Here is a 24681-nt window from a genome sequence, read left to right as displayed (position 1 = left end):
CGATGCTCACAGAATGGTCTCACACCATGGGCTCTCGTGGAAAAATTTTACAATGGGTTGAACTACGAAACCCAAGTTTGGTTCGACACGGCCGCAGGAGGAAATCTACTGGCTAGGATAAATGTCGCCGAATTTAATGAGATGTTTCAGAGCTTAGCTCAATCGGACCTTGCCAAAGAGCCACATCGCGGTAATTCCACTCCCGTCAGCAGTACATCCTCATCCGCTCGAGGTGTACACCAGGTTAATCTGGATACTAGTGTGGATGCTGCTTTGGAATCACTAACCCGAGAGGTTAAGGAGCTGAAGGCCAAGGTGGACAGATGTGAGTTTTGCAGGGGCGGACATGGTACGTTAGAGTGCTCGGTGATGAATCAACAGCTCGACTTTGTTGCTGGTCAGAATAGGTTTCCCAGCAATTACAACAACAACAGTCAGAATTGGAACACTTACAAGAACCCGAATCAGAATAATTGTAACTGGCGTCCGTCGGGTGCACCACCCGGATTTCAAAACTCTTATAATCAAGGACAAGGTCAGTATTATAATACAAATAACACCGATGGTACTAATGTTCAAAACAATGTGCAGGATTCGAACGGTGGACTTGGGCGTTTGGAAGAGATGATGAAGCTAATCTTGGAGAGAGATCAAGTTACACAGAAAAAGTTAGCCAAACACGATTTGCTCTTCTAGAATCAACAATCTTCTATTCTCGATATTCAAAGGACTGTTGGTGATATTGCTCGTCATTTAGAAGAAAGGCCCCCAGGTCAGTTTTCGGGTATCCCTCAAACTAATCCGGCTGCTCAATTGAACGCCATCTCCACTCGTAGTGGTAGGGTTTTTGGTCCGGAGGTAGTTGTAGAGAAATTAGGGAAGATAGGGACGGTGAGTTGATAGATGAGGAAATAGAGGTAGAGGCTCCACGTAAGTCACATAGTACAACACCAAACATAGAGCCGCAAGTTAAGAAAAACACCGATAGGAAGCCGGATGGAGGCCGGTCACCACCACACAGCATTGACCTAGCCTATGTCTCGTATCCCGCTCGTCTAAAGAATCAAAAATATACAAAAGATTACGGGAATTTTCTTAATATATTTAGCCAATTGAATGTCAACCTTCCATTCGTAGAAGTCCTTCAGCATATGCCTAAGTACGCCAAATTTTTGAAAGACCTTCTTAAAAGAAAGGATAAGTTGGAGGAGCTTTCGACTTTGCCGCTAAATGGAGAGTGTTCTGCGGTAGTTCTCAATAAAGTTCCGGAGAAATTACCCGACCCCGGTGTTTTTACCATTCCATGCCTTTTCGGAAGCGATACGACGTGTCAAGCATTAGCCGATCTAGGAGCTAGTATAAACCTCATGCCATATTCTTTATATGAAAAGCTAGACCTAGGAGAGCTCACCCCTACTCGTATGACGTTGTCTTTAGCCGATCGTTCCGTTAAGTATCCGATGGGTGTCGTAGATAATTTGCTCGTTAAGGTAGATAATTTGGTTTTCCCCGTTGATTTTGTTGTTTTAGATATGGAGGCCGACGAGAGAGTTCCAATCATTTTAGGTCGTCCATTCCTACGTACTGCTAGGGCGTTCATTGACGTGTTTGAAGGTAAGATTACTCTTAGAGACGGTGATGATAATGCCACCTATTTGGCTAAGTCCATGAGACATCCGAGTAGTCAAGACGGTCTTATTGATTCATGTCACCCAGTTTACTCGATAGAATCAGTTATCTCGGGCATGGGCCCTAGTCTTGACGATTCACGTTCTGTAAGTTTAAGTGTGGGGAAGGAGCGAGCGGTTTCTAGTTCTCAGGAAATGGTGAAGCATGTTGGAGTAAAAGGTGGTGGAAAGCGTAAGTTTGAGAAGGTTCGTGGTGTTAGAAAGAAGAAGACCAAGATTGACGACTGGTCGGATCGTGATTCAGTATCTTTATGGGCATTGGAGTTTTACCGAGGTGGAGGAAGCTCCACTCGGTCCGCCACGTGATTCGCATAGCATGGGTTCTTGAGTGAAAACTCAAGTGTAGAGTTTGTAGATTTTCCTTTATTTTAGTTTTTATTTTCTTAGTTTCGTTGAGTCATCGAGTCGCTAACGTAGTATTTTGTAGTTCGTCGTTGTTTTTGCGTTTTTGGGTTTTTCTAGGTAAAAGAGAGATTGTATGAGCTAGAGAGAAGATCCCCCAAGGAAGACTTTAATGAAAAGACAAGTGTGGGGATGTAGCAGTGGAGCCGTATACTTCATGCTTATTTATTTGCTCCTGATTATTATATTTTATATATTTATTGGTGAAATACTTTGAATGCATAATATCTATCACTATGATAAGATACATTTTTAGATATGTTTGTTTTGTTTTTTCGCTTACGTTCGTGAGAGAAGGAGTTACCATTTGCTGAGCACGTTCGTAGTAGGTGGGCATTCATGGAAGAAGACACTAGCATCATGTTCCATTCGCATATTACCAGCTAAGTCTTTTCCATTTATCTAGCTTATTACTTTTTTGTTTTGATTTTGTTTTTATAATTTTTAGAGTTTTAGTTTTTGTAGTCCGACTTTACTTTATTTTTTATTTTTATTTTTATCGTCCTTATCCTTGCATTGAGGACAATGCAAAATTTAAGTGTGGGGATAGAATATTTGAGTCGTAGTTTAAATTGAGTTTAAATTTAAAAAAGAAAAAAAAGTTTAAGAAATTTAAAAAAAAATTGAAAAAAAAATTGAAAAATGTTTTAAAATGTCCCTTGAATATAGTTTTTTGCGTTAAAGTGGGAGATGATGATATTTATCGTGAAATTGGTTTTTCAAACTACTAATAATATGAGATAAATAAAAGAAAACACACTTAACTAGGGATGTGTCGGTAGGCTCAGCCTTGAAAATTAAAGGGAAAATTTGATAAAATGGTTAAAACGGAAATCTTTTGTGGGTAAAGTGTTTTGTCCGTGGAAAATAATTAATAAAAGGTCAGGTTATACTCAAGCCTCAATTATTGGTATGAAAAAGTGGAAATGTCATAAATTTTAAAAAATCTGAATACGTTATCATATGATGCTTGGGTAGGTTTAACGTTAGAGTATGCCGTGTAGCCTGTGATATAAATCTTAAACTTCTAGTTTAGTGTTTTACACCTCATTGGTGTATGGTTTTATAACCTTAAATCTTATATTGATGGGATGCTTCGGGTCCAGAGACCATGGGTCTGTATGCAATTTATTCATCTGGGTATTCACAATTCCTAAGTGGGGTTGTGGATATTTAAAATAAAGCCAAAAAGAGCAAACCCTTTTAAGTCTATAAACATGATCACAAGAGTACAAAAGTACAAATACACTACAAACTTGATCATCCATGCTGTTACTTACTCGCGTCTCATTACCATTAACAAACGGACCATAAGGGACACGCTACATGTATGTCCTACAGATGAAATTTTGCATACTCACCTATGGTGATGGGTTCGGGGTATTGCTTGATAACGGGGGTATGTCATGTTGTGGGGAACACTAGCTATTAATTAATTGAACCTTAATCGTATCTAATGGCTGCTTGGTAGACTTTGATGCTTAAGCTTTTGTGGATAAACAATACCCTTGATCGTCTTAACTATTCATGAAAAAATAGAGCAACAAAAGTTTTAATTCTGCTAATTTGGAGGTTTAAGTCAAGTTGGGGTGGTCTGGTCCGGTAAAAGCTGAAAATAAGCGGGTCTTAATTGTGTAAACCACTGAGTAAAAAATTGTCGGATCTTATTTGTCCCGGTAAAGATTAAGGCATGGGTTTAAGTGGACAACAATATCGGTGATCGCGGTTTTTGCGTTCTTCTAAGTTTTAAAAATTAACCTATATGTTTGTTAGACTGAAATTTTCCGATTCTGATCCAACTGCATTAGACTTTTTCAGGGACGAAAAAAGAGTAGGTGTGGGGATATTTGATATACGTCTATTTATACATCTTGATTCCCTTGTAAAGTTATGTTTACTTAATGTTTTGAGTTCGGTTTGATTCATGTTTCTTTAATCTTTTATTATTTAAGGTCTTGAGTCAAGTTTATTTGATATTTATCTTGTTTTTAATCTTTTGGTGTCTTGCATGTTAAATCCAATTCTTTCTATCATTTCATAATATGTTTGAGTCTGTTTTGCTCGTTAATGATTATATGATTACTTCACTAATGTTTTGTTATGTTTTCTTGAAAGTGGCTATCGTTGCTTGGAGTTCAAGGAAGAGATCTAGCATTAATTTAATAATATAATAAAAAAAAGAAAAAAATCCGAAATTCCCTTTTGAGTGCGCCGTGCTGCGCGAAGGCTAGGGGCAAAGGCGGCCGCGCGGCGCCAAGGTCTTCTAGCCAGCCCATTTTGCAAGTCCAAGCCTGATAACTCGTTTATATAAACATCTCTTGCAAAACCCAGCCGATCTAAGCTTAATTGCAGCCGATTTTCCAAGGGTTTGTGAAGGTTTTGAGGCTAGGAATAAAGGGGGATCATCAAGCTTTCATACGGGTGTTCAAGGTTCAATTAAGACGGGTTATCTCGTTCTTTATCTTTGTTCTTGTTCATTAATCTTTATGATGTTTCTCTTTGTTATTTGTCTTTAATATAACTATGCTAGGCTAGACTTCATGTCTACCTAGGTTTGATGAACATGTGTTGATTTGATTCTTGCTTTGGACTAATGATTTGATTATGGTTTCGTTATATTAATAGTAAAAGACTTGATTTTGCTTTCATGATGCGTATGAATGTTTGTTATCTTGATTGATTGTTAAGCATAGCTTCACATAGATCTTATATTTCTTGATTGTGTTCTTTAGATTTAGAGTTTATGTTTAATCATTACTTGGTGTTTTGATTATTGTGATTGAATGGGCCCATTAGATCATAGAAGCTAGTTGATAGTTGGTTAGGGTTTTGAATGTTCTGCTAAATTCCAATAGCTGTAAGGTGAGGAGTTGTTCATGTGTCTTGGTCAATCGCATGCTAGGATAGATAGTGACAATATCCTTGCTTAGTGTGTTGATCCTTGTTCATGATGTCGTGTTTAACTTATCAAGTTATCTAGGGTTTAGTGTTTCGTAAGATTGCTTGCTTTAGATACTATTAATTAACACTATTTGATAAATGTGAGGAAGTCAATATAACTGATTGCTTAATAATCTAATAATCATTCTTTGGGATGTCGTTTGATTCAGTCAAGGGTCTTAGGGTTTGTTAGATGAATACATCTAGAAATCAGTTTCCATAATTATGTTATTTGTCCATTGCTTGATGATTGTTGATACATGGGATTCTTACCTAGGTATATTCCTTCTCTGATTGATTTCGATCTCGTGATTAATTGCTTGTTTTCAAGTTTGCTTGTTTATTTGCTTTCTTAGTTTAATATTAGTTTAAAAACCCCTTCAAACATTAATAGTAAATAGTCGTGTCATAAGTCGAGTCTAATTAGCTAATTAACGTAATTTATAGAGTCCTGTGGGTTCGATATTCCGGACTTACTTAGCTTTAGTACAATTGACCGGTTCACTTGCTGGTGTTTTGTGTAGTTGAGTCTTAAGTCTAGTTTTTATTACTTGTTTAGTTTAGTTAATATTTAATTGACTGTTTCGACCACATCAGGGGTGCATCATGTACTTGGATTGTGAGCTTCGTTCATAATTTTCTCACGTAAGTCCCCAACTATTGGTACCCAAATCCGGTTTCCCATTCTAAGTATACCATCATCACCCTTAACTAGCGAGTCAATGGTGCCGTCACGTTTTTCATTGGAGATCTTGTTTTCATTGATCGCTTGGAGTTGAGCGGATTTGATTTGTTTAATAAGATCGATTCGGAGTTCTAACCTTAATGTTCGGACTCTTCTTGGCTTTTCATGTTCCTTACGATTTAGAGCGTCGGCCACAACGTTGGCTTTGCCTTCATGATAGACAATTTTTCAGTCGTTGTCATTTAGAGTTTCCATCCAGCGTCGTTGACGCATGTTAAGCTCTTTTTGTTCGAATATGTGTTTTAAACTCTTGTGATCGGCATACACGATAAATCTTACTCCATAGAGATAGTGCCTCCATATCTTTAATGCAAAGATTATGGCGCCTAACTCTAGATCGTGAGTGGTGTAGTTCTTTTCGTGCACCTTGAGTTGACGAGAGGCATAAGCAATTACTTTCTTTCATTGCATGATTACGCATCCCAAACCGAAATGAGGCGCTTCACTAAAGACAACAAAGTCCTCAGTACGTTATGGCAAGGCCAGTATAGGTGCTTGGGTAAGCTTTTTTTTAAGTATATCGAACGCCTCTTGTTGCTTAGTTCCCCATTCATACTTAATGTTTTTGCGAGTCAAAGAAGTTAGGGGAAAAGCTATACGAGAAAAGTTTTCGATTAACCTACGATAATAGCCGGCCAAACCTAAGAAACTTCGGATCTCGGTTGGAGACTTTGGGATCTCCCACTTAGAGATAGCTTCAATCTTAGCGGGGTTCACTTGAATACCATTGACATTGATGATGTGACCAAGAAATTGTGCTTCGTGCAACCACAATTCACATTTCGAGAACTTGGCGTACAATTTCTCGGTTCTAAGTATTTCAAGCAAGGTTCGGATGTGATTTTCATGATCATCCTTAGAATTAGAATAAATAAGTATGTCGTCGATGAATACGATAACAAATTTATCTAAGTAAGGCTTGCAGATTCGATTCATCATATCCATGAACGCAGCTGGCGCATTAGTAAGTCCAAGTGGCATAACGGTGAACTCATAATGGCCATAACTTGTTCGGAATGCGGTTTTCGGAATATCCTCGGATTGGACTTTGAGTTGATGGTAACCAGAACGAAGATCGATTTTGGAAAAGAAGCTTGCGCCTTGGAGTTGGTTAAAGAGATCATCAATTCGAGGGAGTGGATAACGGTTTTTGATGGTAACTTTATTCAATGCTCGGTAATCGATACACATCCTCATGGATCCATCTTTCTTCTTGACGAATAGAATTGGTGCTCCCCGCGGTGAAGAACTCGGACGGATGAAACCCTTCTCAAGAAGTTCATCGAGTTGCTTCTTTAATTCTTTCATTTCGGTCGGAGCTAGATGATATGGAGCTTTGGCGATCGAAGCAGTACCGGGAACGAGATCGATCCTAAACTCTACTTCACGATCGGGAGGGATTCCAGGAAGTTCGTTGGGAAAGATATCGAAATAATCGGAAACAATTGGTACGTCTTTTATTTCTTTCGTTTTGGATTCTTCAGTGACGTAGGCCATGAATGCTAAGCATCCTTGATTCAAAATTTGTTAGCCCTAATCATTGAAATTATGCTAACTTGACTAGCGTCTTTGTCCCATTCAATTCGAATAGTTCGTTTATCAGGGGCTTGATGTTCGATGGTTTTGCTATTGCAAATGATACGAGCATGATTATCGGACAATCAATCCATACCAAGTACAATATCAAAACCAACAAGAGTCATTGGCAATTGTTTGATGGGCAGAATATAACTAGCTAAAAGAATTTTTCCGTTTTCAAGGGCTTTGGAGATTTTGATTATTTCACCATTAGCGGTCTCGACTCTTAGAGTTTCATTTAGTTTTGTTAAAGGTTCGTTTAATAGACTACAATAGTTATAATCTATAAAACTTAAGTTGGCACCAGAATCAAACAGAACTCTAGCATACATGTTGTTAACTAGTAACGTACCGGTGATTGTTTCCTGAAAGTCGTCGCCTTTTTGGTGTCAAGGACGAAGACTCTTGCATTGCCTTTCTTGGCTTGACCACTTCCACCCGCACCCCCATTCGTGGGTTTGTTCTTGGGACACTCAAAGCTCAAATGCCCCATTTCTTTACAATTGTAGCAGGTCATCTTCTTTTTCTAGCAATCGGCCGTTGCGTGGCCGGGTCTATGACATGATTCACAGACAGTTGTGGTAGAAGACGGATCGAAGTGGCATCGAACCCTGTGATACCTTTTGGAAGTCTTGCATTGTGGGTTGGAATTAAATCCTGGTTTGCGTTCCTTGAAGCGGGCATTCCCTCCAGTTCTTCTTTGGTCGTTGGTTGACACGACCTTCTTGTCTTCCTCCTTGTTGCGGACAAGGCCACCCATGAGATAACCAGCTAACTCCATCGCGGAGTCGTCCGTTTGAGGGAGATGAGACCTCATCATGTCACGAATTTCCCGCGGCAAACCCCATATGTATCGGGTGACTTTGCTGGACTCAGGGTTAACCAGCTGGGGAACAATGCGACAGTACTTGTGGAATTTGGTATTGTATTCGCTGAGGTTTGTTCCCACGACCTTATGGTTGAGAAATTTAGTTTGGATCTGGTCGGTTTCATGCATAGGACAAAATTTCGCCATCATTAATTCCTTGAACTCCTCCCATGAAAGATTGTACAGCACTTGACGTCCCTTGCTCATTATCAACGTGTTCCACCATTCTAACGCTTCACCTTTGAACATCTGGGCAGAGTATTGAACCTTCCCTTGATCAGAACACTTGCTTATTATTACAATTGACTCCATCTCTTTGAGTCATCTAACGGTTGTAATAGCTCCTTTGTCTCCATGAAACTCCTTAGGTCCAAAATACTTGAAATCTTTAAATGAATAACCACTTATCTTTAATTTCTTAAACTCTTGTCTAACTTCACCATCGGCATTGGACTCATGAACACTTTCTACTTGAGATGTTTTTGGGCGAGATTTAACAGATTTACTAGAGGGTTCAACAGAGTGGGAATGTTTATATTGCCTAGATTGAGATCTAGCTATAGATTCTTCCCTAACTGCTTCTTTAATCATTTGTTGAATTTGAATCATGTATTTATCGGGAATTTTATCTTCTTGTTCTTTCTCATGATCTTTCCCTTTTTCTTTTATTTTCTTGGCTTCTTTTCGAGAAGCATCATTGTTATTACTTTGTTGTGACATTTTTCCTTTCTTTATCATGTTTTCTTTTTTAACTGAAATATAACAAATTTCTTTTCTTAAACACACTTTTTATTTATGTCATAATATATATATATATATATATATATATATATATATATCATAACATGATATATATATATATATATATTTATTTTACATCGTTCATATGTATATCGTTTACTTGATATACATATGTACCTATCCTTATTTATACACATATTACACATAGCAACAAAGTTACATTCACAACTCTTATAACATAACACTCTCATTTTGCATTTCTTCAGTCCTTGATAAACTTCTTAACCATCTTTGTCATCTTGTTGCATTTTCTCATAAGTTTTTCTCCCATCTTCTTCTTCTTCTTTCCATCCATTGTTATCTTCTTCCTAAGGTCATCGGTCTCATGCAAGGCTCAGTCCAAATGCTCCTCTTGTGATTGAGGAATCTCGTTCGGGTATCCATACTTTGGTGGCGGATCACGGTACCCCATCATGACCACGTCGTAGTGGTTCCTTGGGTTTAGGTATGGCAATGATGTAACGTCGGATGGGTAATTGGAGAAAGCTTCGGCAGCCTCATTCTGCTCACGGATTTCATTCGCTTGGTCTTCAATTGATGAGATCTCGCCTTGGTATGGTGGGAAACTTGAGGATGCTTTGTTCTTGAGTTCCTCGAGATATTGCACATAAGGGTCAGCGGAGCCATAATTTGGTTTCTGGGGAAAGAACGGTTCCTCCATCGGTGTCGTCACTTCATTGGGGTTTTCTGGGTACTCTTCTTTAGGGTCTTCTTCGGATTCTTCTTTCGGATCCTCTTCTTCCTCAAGGTCCTCTTCTTCCATCAGTTGTGTAGTCTCCTTCACTATCGAGGGCATAAGAGAACTCTCGTATGGCATCATGACTCTCATTTTAGGCTTGCGGGATGGTCCTTCACCGTTGTTGGGGCGGGAGTCAACAGAGTCAAAAGCAGAGGTTCCGGTGTGCCATATTCGTTGATCAGAATGGCGTTGCATCCAATCGGACGAGTCGGACATAGGTTCCTCCTTGATCGGTCTGTTGGAGAGGAAAGTCTACGATGGGTGAGGATTTGGTGGTAGGTATGTCGGAGCACCAGATGCGTAGTATGGCGGAATCTCAGATGGTTGATATGTTGGAATTTCGGAAGGATGGTATGTTCGGACTTCGGATGGTTGATACATGGTATGCTTGACGGGTGGTAGCTGGAATGTCTTGGAGGATCATTTATTGGCATGGGTGGATTATCGGGTAAGTTGATTGGACAATTCTCGATTCCGGGGAAGTATATTGGCTTGGTTCGATCAATGTATTGGTCTTGGTTGAAGAAAGCTTCATAGTAGTCCTCGCTCATGTTATCCTTTGGTAGAGGTTCGGGTATTCCAACCTTCTTTGCTTCTCGTACATAGCTATTCATCATCTTCTTGAAAGACATCTAATAAGTTGGGTGGTTTAGAGTGAGGAGGAAAGAAAATGTTATCAGCCTATCTTATCCCTATTCAAATAAAACAAGTAATAAAAAATATTTTTCCTATACTTGGATCGAAGCTTTGGTATTATCTTGTAATACCTAATTCGCTAAGATCGATGGCTCTGATACCAACACTTGTCACATCCCAAATCGCGGCCTAGGCGTATGACACATATGTTGGTACCACATTTGTAAATAAATCATAGTTAATGGTGTAAAGCGGAAGTCTTTTATAAAATGTGGATTTAATATATTATTTACATTAACAAATGACGGGATTTTAAAAGTTCCCGTTTAGTGTTTACAAAACATTTACTTGTTTAATTTACATACCACCACTTTATATATATATTAATTTTTTTAACAAAAGATCCGAGCTATCGGATATCTTGAGAACATCGTCTTCCCAAGCTCTAATCTTGATCACCTGCAAAATGTTTAGAAAATACGTCAGCAACACATGCTGGTGAATATGCTGACACTAAAATATTTTCTTTTACTTGATTACCCCTCGAGTCATAACTTGGGTCCGGCCCATCGTGGCTTAGGAATAATCAAGCTTTAAAACAAACACAATTATAAAATCAAGTCTCTACAGAAAGCACCCCAGCAAACACCGCAACGTTCGACATTACTTAGGTACCATACGTATACACATGATCAGTCTCACTCGGACATAACTTGGGTCCGGCCCATCGTGGCGGAGGTCGTCACCAATTGTGGTGTGCCCACCGTCTTCGACATATTTAAGGATCCAAACAAACGTACACGACAGCCTGAGGGCTAGCGTTTACTTTTGTTTATAACGTTTTAGAGACACGTAGTCCCATGTAATTCTTTTCATTTAATTATTTTGACTCGATTAAACAAGTTTGTAAAGTTTGGGGCGTATTAACCTTTTGATTTGGATCGGCTTTAATACTCCGTCCGAGGATCTTTACCGTTGCTATCTCGCGCCTATAGTACGAGTATAACCTTTTGTTAGTTGGATATACAATCCAGCTTAAGACCTTTAGTTTTTTTATAATCTTTACCTCGATTATTTTCTTTACTTTAAAACCTCAGTTAAAAAGTATTCTTTTCTTTCTTTTATAAATTAAAAGTCTTTCTTTTAACTTATTTTCTTTTATAAGACAACCTTAGTTAAATCTTATTTTCTTTAAAACCATACGTTTCTTCTAAGAAACATATAATTTTCTTTTTCTTTATTATTTAAGAATATTTATTATTATTTAAATAATATTCTATAACAAAGAATCATATATATAATCACACACATATATATAGATATTCATATCTCTTTCTTTTCTTTTCTTTGTTATATATTCTTTTATTTTATCGAGGTATCGAGTATAACCTTAACTTAAGATTTAAGCTTTTATACCTTAAAAATAAAAATAACCGTTTACAACTTTGAACCATCCATATAACCAAAAACCAAGTTCAACAACCAAATACAACCAAACAAACATAGGTCGGGGCCGGATTTATATATTCAAAATAATAAGATTCGGGTCATTTAAATTTGGTCAAATAAAATAAACAAAAACTTTGACCAAATCCAAAATTACCCAAAATCAAATCTAGATTAAAAACTTTAACCGATTTAAAGTTTATGATGTAGATCCGGTTAAAAGGAACCGGTATCGACTCATACGTTGTAACCACGGCTCTGATACCACTGTTGGGTTTCAACGGTGGTAAAAGAAACGGTTTAACGAATAAAACCCGATTTAATATTTTCGTTTAATAAATATTAATCACATTAATTTATAAACGAACAAAACGCAGCGGAAATAAACGAGTTACCACGGAACCCAAACCCAAACGAGGATCCGGTTACAATCAATACGAGTACGAAAAAAATAACAACCACGTAGATAAAGGAATGGAATTTATACTTCGGTTATACACAACCAGGTGAGACATCGAGGGATAACGAATCGATGCTAGACGATGACACAACAAGATCCGACAACAACTATGGCACAGCGGTGGTTCACGGCGGCGACAGACTATTCAGGCGACGGCGACGGACTATTCCGGCGACGGCTAAACACGACAGAGGCAAGTTTTGTGGCGGACAGCAGCTGAACATAAGCATAACAGTAGCAGGACAGCAGCAGAACAGCAACCAAGACTGCCGAAACCGGGTTCGCCGGAACAATGGGTTCGCAAGAAAAACGGCAGCAGCGCGGAAACAAGAGTTGTAGGGGTTTTCCGGCGATGGTGCTTGTTCCGGTAGTGGTACGGTAGCTGGGATGGTGTCGCCGGAGATGATGGCGGCGGCCGGGGGTGGCGGCGAAGGCAGGGGTGGCGGCGGCGACCGGATGATATGGTGGCTAGGGTTTTTGGTGTTGGTTATTAGATTAGATAATATTATTATAATAAGACATTATATATATAATGCAATTAGGGTTTAATCTCTATTAAACCCAATGGGCTCTAAGCCCAAATCACCAAACCATAAAGCCTTTAATCACCAATTGTCATGTTTAATTGTGTCTAGCCCAGTTAACAATTTAAATGGGCTTAATGTTCGTTACCCTCGGTGTAAATCTTACCGGGTCATAATCAGGTCAGCACGCGTTGACTTGACCTGAACCGACCATTTTCCAACAATGGATTGTATAAAATCACTGGTACAAACATTTAACCCGTGACACGACCCAAACCGAAGTTTACATGTTTTAAATCGGCCCATTATCAGTCTAACCTGTTTTTGACCCGTGACACAACTCAAACCAAAGTTTATATGTTTTTAATTTGGCCCATTGAACCTGTTGTTGACTCGTAAGATGACCCAAACCAAAGTTTACGTGTTGTAAATCAGCCCGTTATGACTCCAACCTGTTTTTGACCCGTGGCACGACCCAAACCAAAGTTGGTGTGTTGCAAATCAGCCCGTCATAACTCAAACCTGTTTTTGACCCGTGGCATGGCCCAAACCAAAGTTGGTGTGTTGTAAATCGGCCCATCATGACTCAAACCTGTTTTTGACCCGTGACACGGCCCAACCAACCTATTATGAACCCTTCTGTCAGTTTTGAAGTAGTAAACATTTTCTAATTCATACAATATATTCTTATAAGCTTTGAGAATAAATAACATGCCTCTTTTCAACTTAAAAATTTTTAGGTAATCCTTTTAGGGAACAAAAATAACATATAGAATTAAACTTTATTTAGTTGGAGATTAAATCAAAGCAACAACAGGTCTCTATAACTCATCCAATTACCTTTCTAATGTCATTTGAGTGGATTGTATTTGCAGCAACTTGATCAAAGTCTTGTTAACAACACTATCATCATTAACGCTTGATCCACAATCTTAAGATCAATCAAATTGCAGAACTAAATTGTTACCGGTTGATAGTAGATAGCAACCTTAGAAACAATTTTATACTTTTTTATGAACACAAATATGTAAAGGCTGACATTGTAGTTCAAATCAAACATATTCAATAACAACATCCCAATGAAACCACAAAACTGACAGTCAGTTGATAGATAAAGGCTTTATATGCATACATAGAAGAGAAAAACTCACAAGATTCACGTAATTCCTAATATCCTTTGCAGTATACTCGACTCCTAGGATAACTGTCCCCAAAAGAGGCGTGGCACTCCTAAGACATATAATCCTGAAATTAATAGCAAGTAAAAACAAAATTGATATGAACGTATACTATTAACAAAATTAGGTCAAACTAACCTTTCTGATTTAGGACATTATCAGTGAGAACATCCAATCCTTCACACACCTGATTCAAAAATTACAAAACAGATGTTAAATTAGGTTTCCGTCTATCTCCATCACCGTCCAGTGGAACCAACTATAAATTACATTTAAAGGAATCAAAACTACAAAACAAACCACTAATTTATGAACAGATTCATAAAAATGACCTAGGATGTTGTATCTTACCTCAGGTTTGTCGATCTACACAAAGATTGATTCCTGCAAACGACTCCATAAAGTTGACAAGTTGTGGCGTAGCTTTGAACATGAGAGAGACTATTATATGATTTTCATATCACAATCGAAGTCAATCGCTTGTCGTAGTCAGTGTCTTCAACGCCATTAACGTCGATGGATGACTTAAAGTACGTGATTGGACCATAAAGTCCATGATTACATAACCGTTCAATTAAAGTCTACATATTGATTGTAATCGAAGTCACCAGAGGGAGAGAAACGGTTGTAGTGGAAGTCGCCTGACAATACCGGAGACAATGATAAATTTTAACGGCCTCTTCAGATAAAGACAAAAAAGTGATAAATTACAAATTTATCCTCTAATATGTTTTGTATGTGATATAGATATATATATAAAGGATATGCGTACATGTAAGGCCTATGTGCATGTAGACGGAAAACTTTATGTACAACATTGTTCTTGTGCATGTAGGGTGTATGGACATGCACATGTAAACTTAAATTTATATCTACAACATTGTTGTATTAAAGCATTAACATGTAGTGTATGTCTCATTGTCTTGACAATTTGCGCAACATTCCATACACATGTAAAAACAAAATTATACATCTAGTCATTTTTCTCTCACACGTGGTGACATGCACACTTGCATGTGAAACTTAGCCTATTTACAGTTTACACAAGACTATAGAAGCAATGTGACAACTGACAAAGATTAACGAAAACTTTTATAAATCTAATCCTTTGAAATGACAAAAACCCATAACCAAACATTGAAAACATAGAGTTCACGAATGTCGTTGATCCGACTCATGTCCAATATTCCGACTAATACCGGTTAATTTTATATTCTAAATGATATGTATGTTTCTTTTATCCAGCATGAATGTTTTTTCTAGTTAAGACTTCAAGGAGAGAGATAATCTTTGGCATAAGTCCACATTTTTATGGTACCGTAATATATTACGTGTTTTTTATATTTTAAGAAAAACCACCAACTTTATATGTAAATAACTAATAGGATACAAATTTAAACTCTAAAGAAAACTTACGATACAGACAAATACATCAAATGAAAGTGATATGTGCATGACATGTATGATGGCCTCATGAGAATATTTTTGTTTGATTTCGAAATTAACGAATTGATTTAAAATGAAGAATTTCGAGAATAATAATTTGAACACCCGTTTTCCAACTTTGCTCATCATTTTCAAAATAACTGACGCGGCCCCTTTTATGGGTGTCTCAGTTCAACTTCATCGCCAATTTAAAATACTAATCGCCGGAAAACTCTTCCATCACCAGATCCGTTGCCATGCTTATTCAGTCGGATCCCTTGCGTATTTCGTCAAATCCATTGACACGTGGTGAAATTTTAGAGGTGGTTGTGTTTTGTCGAATCCTTTGCATATTCCATAAGATTCTGCGGATCAGGATGACAATTTTGGGTATTAGTCTAAACGGATGGCTAAAGTCATGCATATTATGAATATAAGTTCCCGTAAATGGTTACAAAAAATCACCGGTTTAAGATAGTAAAAAAAAAATATACAGGCTTTATTAATTATCTTCCATTAATATATCAAAAAGAAAAAAAAGAATATAAATCCATAAATATCTACAAGTCTACACACTTTTTCAGGAAACTAATTCCACTACAACCTCATCTACCATCACGAGTTCACGAACCAAACACAACCATTTCGACATCACGCCACGTGTATTTGGCTCCACATACTCTAACTCAGCCGCCAGCATGCCCATTTCCGTAATTTCACCTAAAACCTTCTGGCCGAGTTGACTCGGTACCCGACTCAACGTCCAACTCAGTGCCTACCCTTACACAACTGGGCCCCACACCAGCACCCGGCGACACCGCCGGCGACTTCCTACTCATATTTATTATCTTCGACAGTAACCTTCCTCCGGGTGACCTAAACCCCTGACTCAGTGACGTCATGTGTAACTCAGCCTCACCCGCCGTCAACTCGGTCCGGTTGGGTACTTCTATTCTGACGTCAACCCGTTTCATCCGATTATCACCACTCGATCCGACGTCGTCTTGCTTCATCTTATTAATATTATTATTATTATCTTGAAACGTCGACGTGGTTTCCAGCTGCGTTTCCATAATAGCTTCCACTGGCGCACGGCAAAGCGGGCAAGTGGAGTTACTAGAAAACCACATGTCAATACACCCGGTGTGAAACCCATGCTTGCATTTCGGTAAAACCCGGCCCGTTTCCCCAGGCTCAAACTCCGACAAGCACACCGCACATTCCGGCATGTCCACGTCGGATTCGGAGTACACGAACACCGGAAGAGACTTTAACACGGTAGCATCAAGGCCGCCGGTGGTGGTGTTATTATTATTATTATCATTATTATTATCTACGTAGAATATGATACGGGTTGACCGGTTACGGCGGCGGTTACGACGGTTACGGAACTGGAGGCGCACGAGGTACCAACGTGCGTAGAGGTGGAGGATAACGAGGAAGAATACGATGACGAAGAGGCTGACGATTGAAGCCAGCATGATTCTGCCGGAGAGAGCGTAGTTGTTTGAGGAATCTTGGTTGGGCCATGGGTTGTTGTTGTTGATGGGAGAATCTGAAGACATTGGGTGGTTTGAGAATGAGGTGATGGAGGTTTGGTTAATGTTAAAAGTAGTATAATATAAAGTGGGTTAGTATGGGTTTAAATAAATTTTATAAATTTAAAAATGGAATGAGAAGAGACAATATAAGGAGGAAGACGAGGGAAATAGGAAGCTTCGAGGTTGGTTCCTTGGAGACTTGAAGTTAGTGTTGTTATGTTCAGACAGTGGCTTTCGTTGATTATTGACATTTGCCTGGAAGATGCCAACCTTTGACGCGGGAACAACTAATGACTAAATTGCCCTTCCTGGTGGGGTGGGGTGGGGTGGGGTCCTTTGGTGTGAGATTTTAGTTACTTTGCACTTACATTTAAACCTTTTCCCATACGCAACATTTGTGCCGTCTTAAATGTGTTAAATGTTCGGTTTGACTTATTTTTCAAACTAGTTATGTTAGTCAACTCGAAAACTATATATGTCATCTCTAATTTTGAAAGATGGAAGAAGAGAGGATTAAGAGGGAGTCTGGACTTGATTTAGTTGATTTAGATAATCTTTCTTAAGAACTCATTAATAGGAATAGAATTCATCATGATCAAAGACATGGTGTTTCAACTCGACTTGTAATTGGTTAGTATACAATGTAAAAAGCGTTTTAAAGATGTTTCTCAACGATAAAGATCGTAAAAATAAATTTCCGTAATTGAATTTATTATTTGAGTGCTTGTGTAATTTGTTGTATTGAAAAAGAAGCATTCGAAAAAGTTATGAATTAAGTTATAACTGAACGTTTCCAAAATATGAAATCATCAGGTATTTTGTTTGTTATATTTAATGAAGTTTTTTTCTTAGTTTTGCGTACTTTATTTTTATTGGTTATTTTTAGCCCCCTCATAATTAAATTTATGAACTCACCACTCTCACATTATACCTAGTCATTAATTAACTATAGTCGTGTTCATGGTTTGGTTCGAAACCGTGAAACCGCTCAAACCGGTTATAGATTTGGTTTCACAATTGGTTTTTTTCATTAAATATCAGTCGGTCGGTTTCAAAAAGTTCAAACCATAGCGAACGGTTTGGTTTACGGTTACAACGAAAACCAATCGTATAAAACTGGACCGGACCGTGTGATTTAATTATATTAAATTTTTAAATATTTATATTTTATATGTATATATATTTTCAAAATTATTACTATACATAATTAACTAGGTTAAATACCCATGTGTACACAGGTTGGATAAACTATATTATAAAAAAAAACAAAACAATGTGAAATAGTTATACTAATTTGGTATTTAGATGAATGAATATAAATATGTATTAAGAGGGTTGGGTAAACTATATTACTCTCTTCATTGAATATTTGAAGATTAATTTCATCTCTAGTTTAATCTAGAAAATGCGACACAAATCTCTAAAAACTTTCCTTTTATATAATTGTTAGGTCACAAATAATGAAGTACTGAGGATATGTTATTCTTGAAAACGTGTCTGGATCAATTATCCTTTTGAAGAGTTCCGGAGTTATGTCAGGATCAAGGATCCTCAGTAATGAGTGTTACTAACGATTGTTTCTTATGTGTTGTTGATATTTGATAGATATAACGGCTATAGGACTTGGTCTACCTAGTATTTCACTACAAGACTCCTTCAGCACGTGATCAAAAGGCATGTACTAAGCTAATGGGAGAGTGGCGGATTCATAGGGCATCTAGTTATAGATATTTTTCTATTTATTGAGCTTATGATCAATTATGGTTTTATACACCGAACACTTTCACTATCAATCTCAGAGCAAGCTAAAGCAGTTAACACACACTTAGCAATCTTGTATTCATTGATCATAATCTCCAACCTTGTAACCTCATTATTTGATTAATAGAGTGGTGATAGACGATTTGTCATCACCCGGGGTTTTTGTGTCGGCGATCCGACTAAGATCAAGGGCTTTTCCTCGCAACAAATCCTTGTGTTCTTGTATGCAACTGTTTCATAATCGTTATTATCAACCTAACACTAAACATCACCTTACAAATTTGGTTACATTATCCTTAGTTGATTTTTGACCAAAGCAATTCGGTGCCCACCGTGGGGCAATTGGTGTTATAATCCATATTATTTCCTATCAGTTCTCAAACCTTTTTACCCATATCACTTTCAATGGCCTCTCAACAAACCTCTGCTTCAACCACCATGCCTTCTTCGATTTCTCTCTCATCAAGAGTTTCATTGCCGATACCTCCTCCACTTGCAGGAGCACCAAGGACTACCACTGCTGGAAAGAAGACTCAAATTCCAGTCTTCCAGAGCTCAAAGACCACTGCTGTCACTTCGGTGGTAAACTCTAACAATGATGTTTTCGCATGTTAAAGCATATATATATATATATATATATATAAAACTCTAGCATAGGTGTCGTTGACTAGATTTGTACCGGTGATGGTTTCCGGATGTCAGCAGCTTGTTTCGTGTCAAGCACGAAGACTCTTGCGTTTCCCTTTTTGTCTTGACCACTTCCACCCGCACCATCAGTCGCGGGTTTGTTCTTGGGGAATTCAAAGCTCAAATGTCCCATTTCTTTACAATTATAACAAGTGATCTTCTTTTTCCAGCAGTCAGCCGTTGTGTGGCCTGGTCGTTGACATGATTCACAAACAGTTGTGTTGGAAGATGGAGCGAATTTACATCGACCCTTGTGGTACCTTTTGCATGTTTTTGCATGGCGTGGCATTATAATTGAATCGAGTTTGGTGTTGATTTACGCCTTTGCCCTTGAATCGGGCGCTTCCTCCGGTTCTCCTTTGGTCGTTAGACGACACGACCTTCTTGTCATCCTCCTTATTGCGGATCATGTTGCCCATTAAATAACCAGCTAACTCCATCGCGGATTCGGCAGTTTGAGGAAGGTGAGATCGTACCATATCACGGATTTTCCGCGGCAGCCCCCATATATAACGTGTAACTTTGCTGGACTCTGCGTTAACCAGCTGGGGAACTAGGCGACAGTATTCATGAAATTTGGTATTGTACTCGCGGAGATTTGTTCCTACGACTTTGTGATTGAGAAATTTGGTTTGAATCTGGTCAGTCTCGTGCATAGGGCAAAATTTCGCCATTAGCATCTCCTTGAATTCGTCACATTAAAGATTATACAACGCTTGTCATCCTTTGCTCATTATCATTGTGTTCCACCACTCTAACACTTCAGCTTTGAACATCTGGGCCGAGTATTGAATCTTCTCCTGATCAGAACATTTGCTAATAATAACTATCGATTCCATCTCTTCTAGCCACCTCACTGTCGTAATGGCTCCCTTGTCACCATGAAATTCTTTTGGTCCAAAGTAATTGAAATCCTTGAACGAACAACCACTTATCTTCAATTTCTTAAATTCTTACCTAACTCCACCATCGACATTCGACACGTGAACACTTTCTTCTACGTGGGATGGTTTAGGTCGAGATTTAACGGATTTACAGGAGAGCTCAACGGATTGAGAATGTTTTGATTGTTTGGATAGAAATTAGCTTCAGATTCATTCCTAACCGCTTCTTTAATCATTCGTTGAATTTGATTCATGTATTTGTCGGGAATTGGTTCTTCTTGTTCTTTCTCGGGTCTTTCCCCTTTTCTTTTCGATTATCAACATCTTTTCGAGCTTTTCCAATATTATTACTTTGTTGAGAAATTATTCTTTTTCTTTTTCAACTTTTTCTTTTTATCTGAAATTTTAACAAATTTCTTTCTTTAAACACAAGTTTTATTCATTATAACTTATATATATCAAAAGTTGATATAATTTTACAACACACACACACACACACACACACACACACATATATATATATATATATATATATATATTTCCTATCCTTAATACTTAGGACGTTTTAACGCCCTTTATTACATCACACGATTACACATATTTTACAACAATATTACACAAACTTCCTTTCCATCTCTCTTCTTCAATCTTTCATAAACTTCTTTACCACTTTGGTCAATTTGTTACATTTCCGAAGAAGCTTGTCTCTTATCTTCTTCTTTTTCTTCTCATCCACCGATATCTTCTCTCTCAATTCATCTGTTTCATGCAAGGCTGGATCCAGGTGTTCTTCCTGCGATTGAGGGATCTCATTGGGGTACCCATATCATGGCGGAGGGTCGCCGTAACCCATCATGACTGCATCGAAATGGTTCTTCGGGTCCGGATATGGTGATGCGGTTACATCAGATGAGTAGTTGAAGAATGCCTCAGCAGCTTCGTTTTGTTGGCGGATTTCGTCCGCTTGTTCCTCCTCCGTTGGAATCATGCCTTGGTAGGGTGGAAAGCTTGATGATTCTTTGTTTCTCAGCTCCTCAAGATATTGCACATAAGGATCAACAGAGCCATAACTTGGGTTTTGGGGAGAAAGCGATTCTGCCATTGGAGTCGACACTTCATTAGGATTATCAGGGTATTCCTCTTCCGGGTCCTCTTCGGATTTTTCCTCCGGATCCTTTTCTTCCTCAGGTTCTTCTTTCTCCATTAATTGAACAGTCTCTTTCACAATCGGGGGCATTCAGAAACTTTCGTAGGGCATCATTACTCTCATTTTGGGCTTGCGAGATGGTCCTTCACCATTGTTGGGACGAGAGTCAACAGAGTCGAAGGCAGAACTGCCAGTGTGCCATCTACGTTGGTCAGAATGGCATTGCATCCAGTCAGATGAGGGAGATCTTGATTCCTCCTTAATCGGTCGGTTTGAGAGGAAAGTGTATGATGGGTGAGGATTTGGTGGTAGGTATGTTGAAACACCAGATTGGTAATATGGCGGGATCTCGAATGGTTGATATGTTGGAATCTCGGAAGAATGGTACAAGGGTATTCTTGATGGGTGATAGCTTGAGTGTCTTGCGAGTTCACTTCTTGGCATGAGTGGACTATCGGGTAGGTTAATTGGACAATGTTTAGTTCCGGGAAAGTATATTGGCTTGGTTCGGTCTATGTATTTGTTTTGGTTGAAGAAAGCCTCATAATAGTCTTCACTCATGTTATCTTTGGGTAGAGGTTCTGTAATTCCAGCCTCCTTTGCTTTACGTACATAGTTCTCCATCATGTTCTTGAATGACATCTAACATGTTGGGTGGTTCAGAGTGAGGATGGAAACAAAAGGTTTACCAGCCTATCTTATCCCTATTACAAATAAAACAAGTAATGAAAATATTTTTCTTATACTCGGATCGAAGCATAGGTATTATCTTGTAATACCTAATTCGCTAAGATCGATGGCTCTGATACCAACCTGTCACACCCCCATCTAAGGCCTAGGAGTATGACCAACAGTTGGTACCACAATTGTAAATAAATTAGAGTTACATGTTTAAGCGGAAGTCTTTTAAAACTTGTGGATATAATATTTACTTACCAAAAGACGGGATTATAAAATACCAGTTTAAGTTATAACAAAAGTATTACTTGTTAATTACAAACCACCATTTTAATAGTTTTAAGTTTATAAAAAAAGATCCGAGCCATCGGATATCTTGAGCACTTCGTTCTTCAGGCTCTAACTTTGATCACCTGCAAAATGTTAATAAAATACGTCAGCAACGAATGCTGGTGAATATGTTGACACTAAAAATATTTTCTTTTACTTTATTACCCCTCGAGACTACGCCTGCCTCGGCCCATCGTGGCTTAGGAATAACAAAGCTAAAACAACACAATTATAAATTCGAGTCTCTATACTAAATACCTCAGCAAACATCGCAACGTTCGACTTAGTTATGTACCTGTATGTATACACATGGTCGTGCTCCCCACAGGAAAGAGTACTATGACCAGGTGTGGTGCGATGTGCCCACCGTGTATACCACATATGTAAGGATCCAGACAAACGTATACTACAGCCTGAGGGCTAGGCTTATACACTTATTTATAACAATTTTAGAGACACATAGTCCCGTGTAAATCATTTTCATATAATTCTTTTGACTCGTTTTAAAACAAGTTTGTAAATTTTGAGGGCGTATTCACCTTTTCAATTTGGATCGGCTTCAAACACCTTCCGAGGGTCTTTCCCGTTGCTATCTCGCACCTATAGTACGAGTATAACCATTTGTTAGTCGGATATACAATCCGGCTTAAGACCTTTAGTCTTATTTTATAATCTTTACCTCGATAAACCTTTAGTTCAAAATCTCTTTTACTTTTAAACCTTTAGTTAAATAGTAATATTATAAACTTTTAGTTTATTTTCTTAAAACCCTACGTTTCTTTTTCTCTAAGAAACGTATTCTTTTCTTTTCTTTATTATTTAAGAATAGTTATTATTACTTAAATAATATTTCTATAACAAAGAATCAAGTATATATATAATCACACATATATATCTTTATTAATATTCATAATTTCTTTCTTTCACGTTTCTTTGTTATATATTTTCTTTTATTTTATCGAGGTATTGAGTATAACCTCGACTTAATGTTTAAGCCTTTTTAATATTTTATTATTATTGTATTCAGGCATTATGCCTACCTTTGCTTGGCTTTATAAACCCTAAATACTCGAGCAGCGCCTTCACACCGTTTCACCTTCTTTATCTTCTTGCATAAACTTCTTTTCTTGTCACCCTTTCCTTAACACGTCAATCGATGAACACCAATACTTCACCACATGTCAGCACGCTTAATCATCATGATGGAAACTCCTTGGTTGGTACGTTGGTGGAAAGTAGCACAAACTACGAGGAAACGACACGAAAAAAGAGAAATCGAGTGCGAACTTCGAGGTGGATCTAGGGCACGCTTCCCAAGGTTTAGAGAGATGTTTTAGAGTGAGAAAGCACTGGATTTGAGGTGTGGGAAATGAAGATCCCAACCTTGCTATTTATAGGCAAAATCAGCAAGGTCATTTCGACACGCGATGGCTTTTTCTTAGCCCGTCGCGTATCGCGACGTAGCCTTGGTGACTCGCCTCGTAGGTCTGCCACGTGTTGACACGTGGCAGACATTGTGCCATGTGTTGACATGTGGCGTACGGTGTGCCACGTGTGGCCACGTGGCGGGACACGTGGCGAACGTTGTGCCACGTGGCAAGCCACACGTCTCGTTGTCAGACAACCCTTCGCAATACGCGATGGGTCTCTCTTCTGATCCATTGCGTATCGCGATGGGTCAGGAAAATCAGAAATTTCACTTTGAACCCTAAGGTTTGGATTTTGATACTATTGGTCCCTTGACTTTGGAAACTTGATGAATTGAACCCGATATTTTCACGATGTTACAAATACAAATAGAACCCGAAATTGACGAATGTCGCAGTATCCCCAACTTTTTGGAAATTTCATCCCGAAATTAAAAATAAACTCGATAAAAAGATGATTACTAACGAATGTCGCTTTTCGTAAAATAATTGCATAAAAAAAATTAAGCAAAGAATAACGCCAAATCCTTGCATGATTCGAAAAACGCTAAAAATGAGAAACATAACAAAGGCACTTATATATAGGATGTATCGGCCGTATCCACCATGCCCTTATCATGATTCGCATTTCTATCATTTTTCTGCCATCATCTTCGGGTCTGAGTCATCACACACAATCGCACTTACTATGGCTTCCATACGGGGATTTTGATAATTAAGTGTCACCCATAATTATTTAGATCGTCGTAAGGTCCACATGGTTCGTTCCATTGTGTGGTTTAAGAGACATATTTAT

At 38.2% G+C, this 24681-nt stretch overlaps 1 pseudogene; it reads right to left on the bottom strand.

Annotated features, from left to right (window-relative positions):
• Window positions 1–15921: 15921 nt before the first annotated feature.
• On the bottom strand, window positions 15922–17099 carry LOC143623968 (RING-H2 finger protein ATL2 pseudogene; annotated as a pseudogene).
• Window positions 17100–24681: the final 7582 nt, after the last annotated feature.

Source organism: Bidens hawaiensis, unplaced genomic scaffold (genome assembly GCF_021521415.1).
Source record: "Bidens hawaiensis isolate Kalapana, Puna unplaced genomic scaffold, B.hawaiensis_p1.1 tig00000369_1, whole genome shotgun sequence".
In the NCBI taxonomy this organism is placed as follows: Eukaryota; Viridiplantae; Streptophyta; class Magnoliopsida; order Asterales; family Asteraceae; genus Bidens; species Bidens hawaiensis.
Note: the sequence above shows the minus strand (reverse complement) of the source record. Positions and strands in the feature narration are given on the sequence as shown.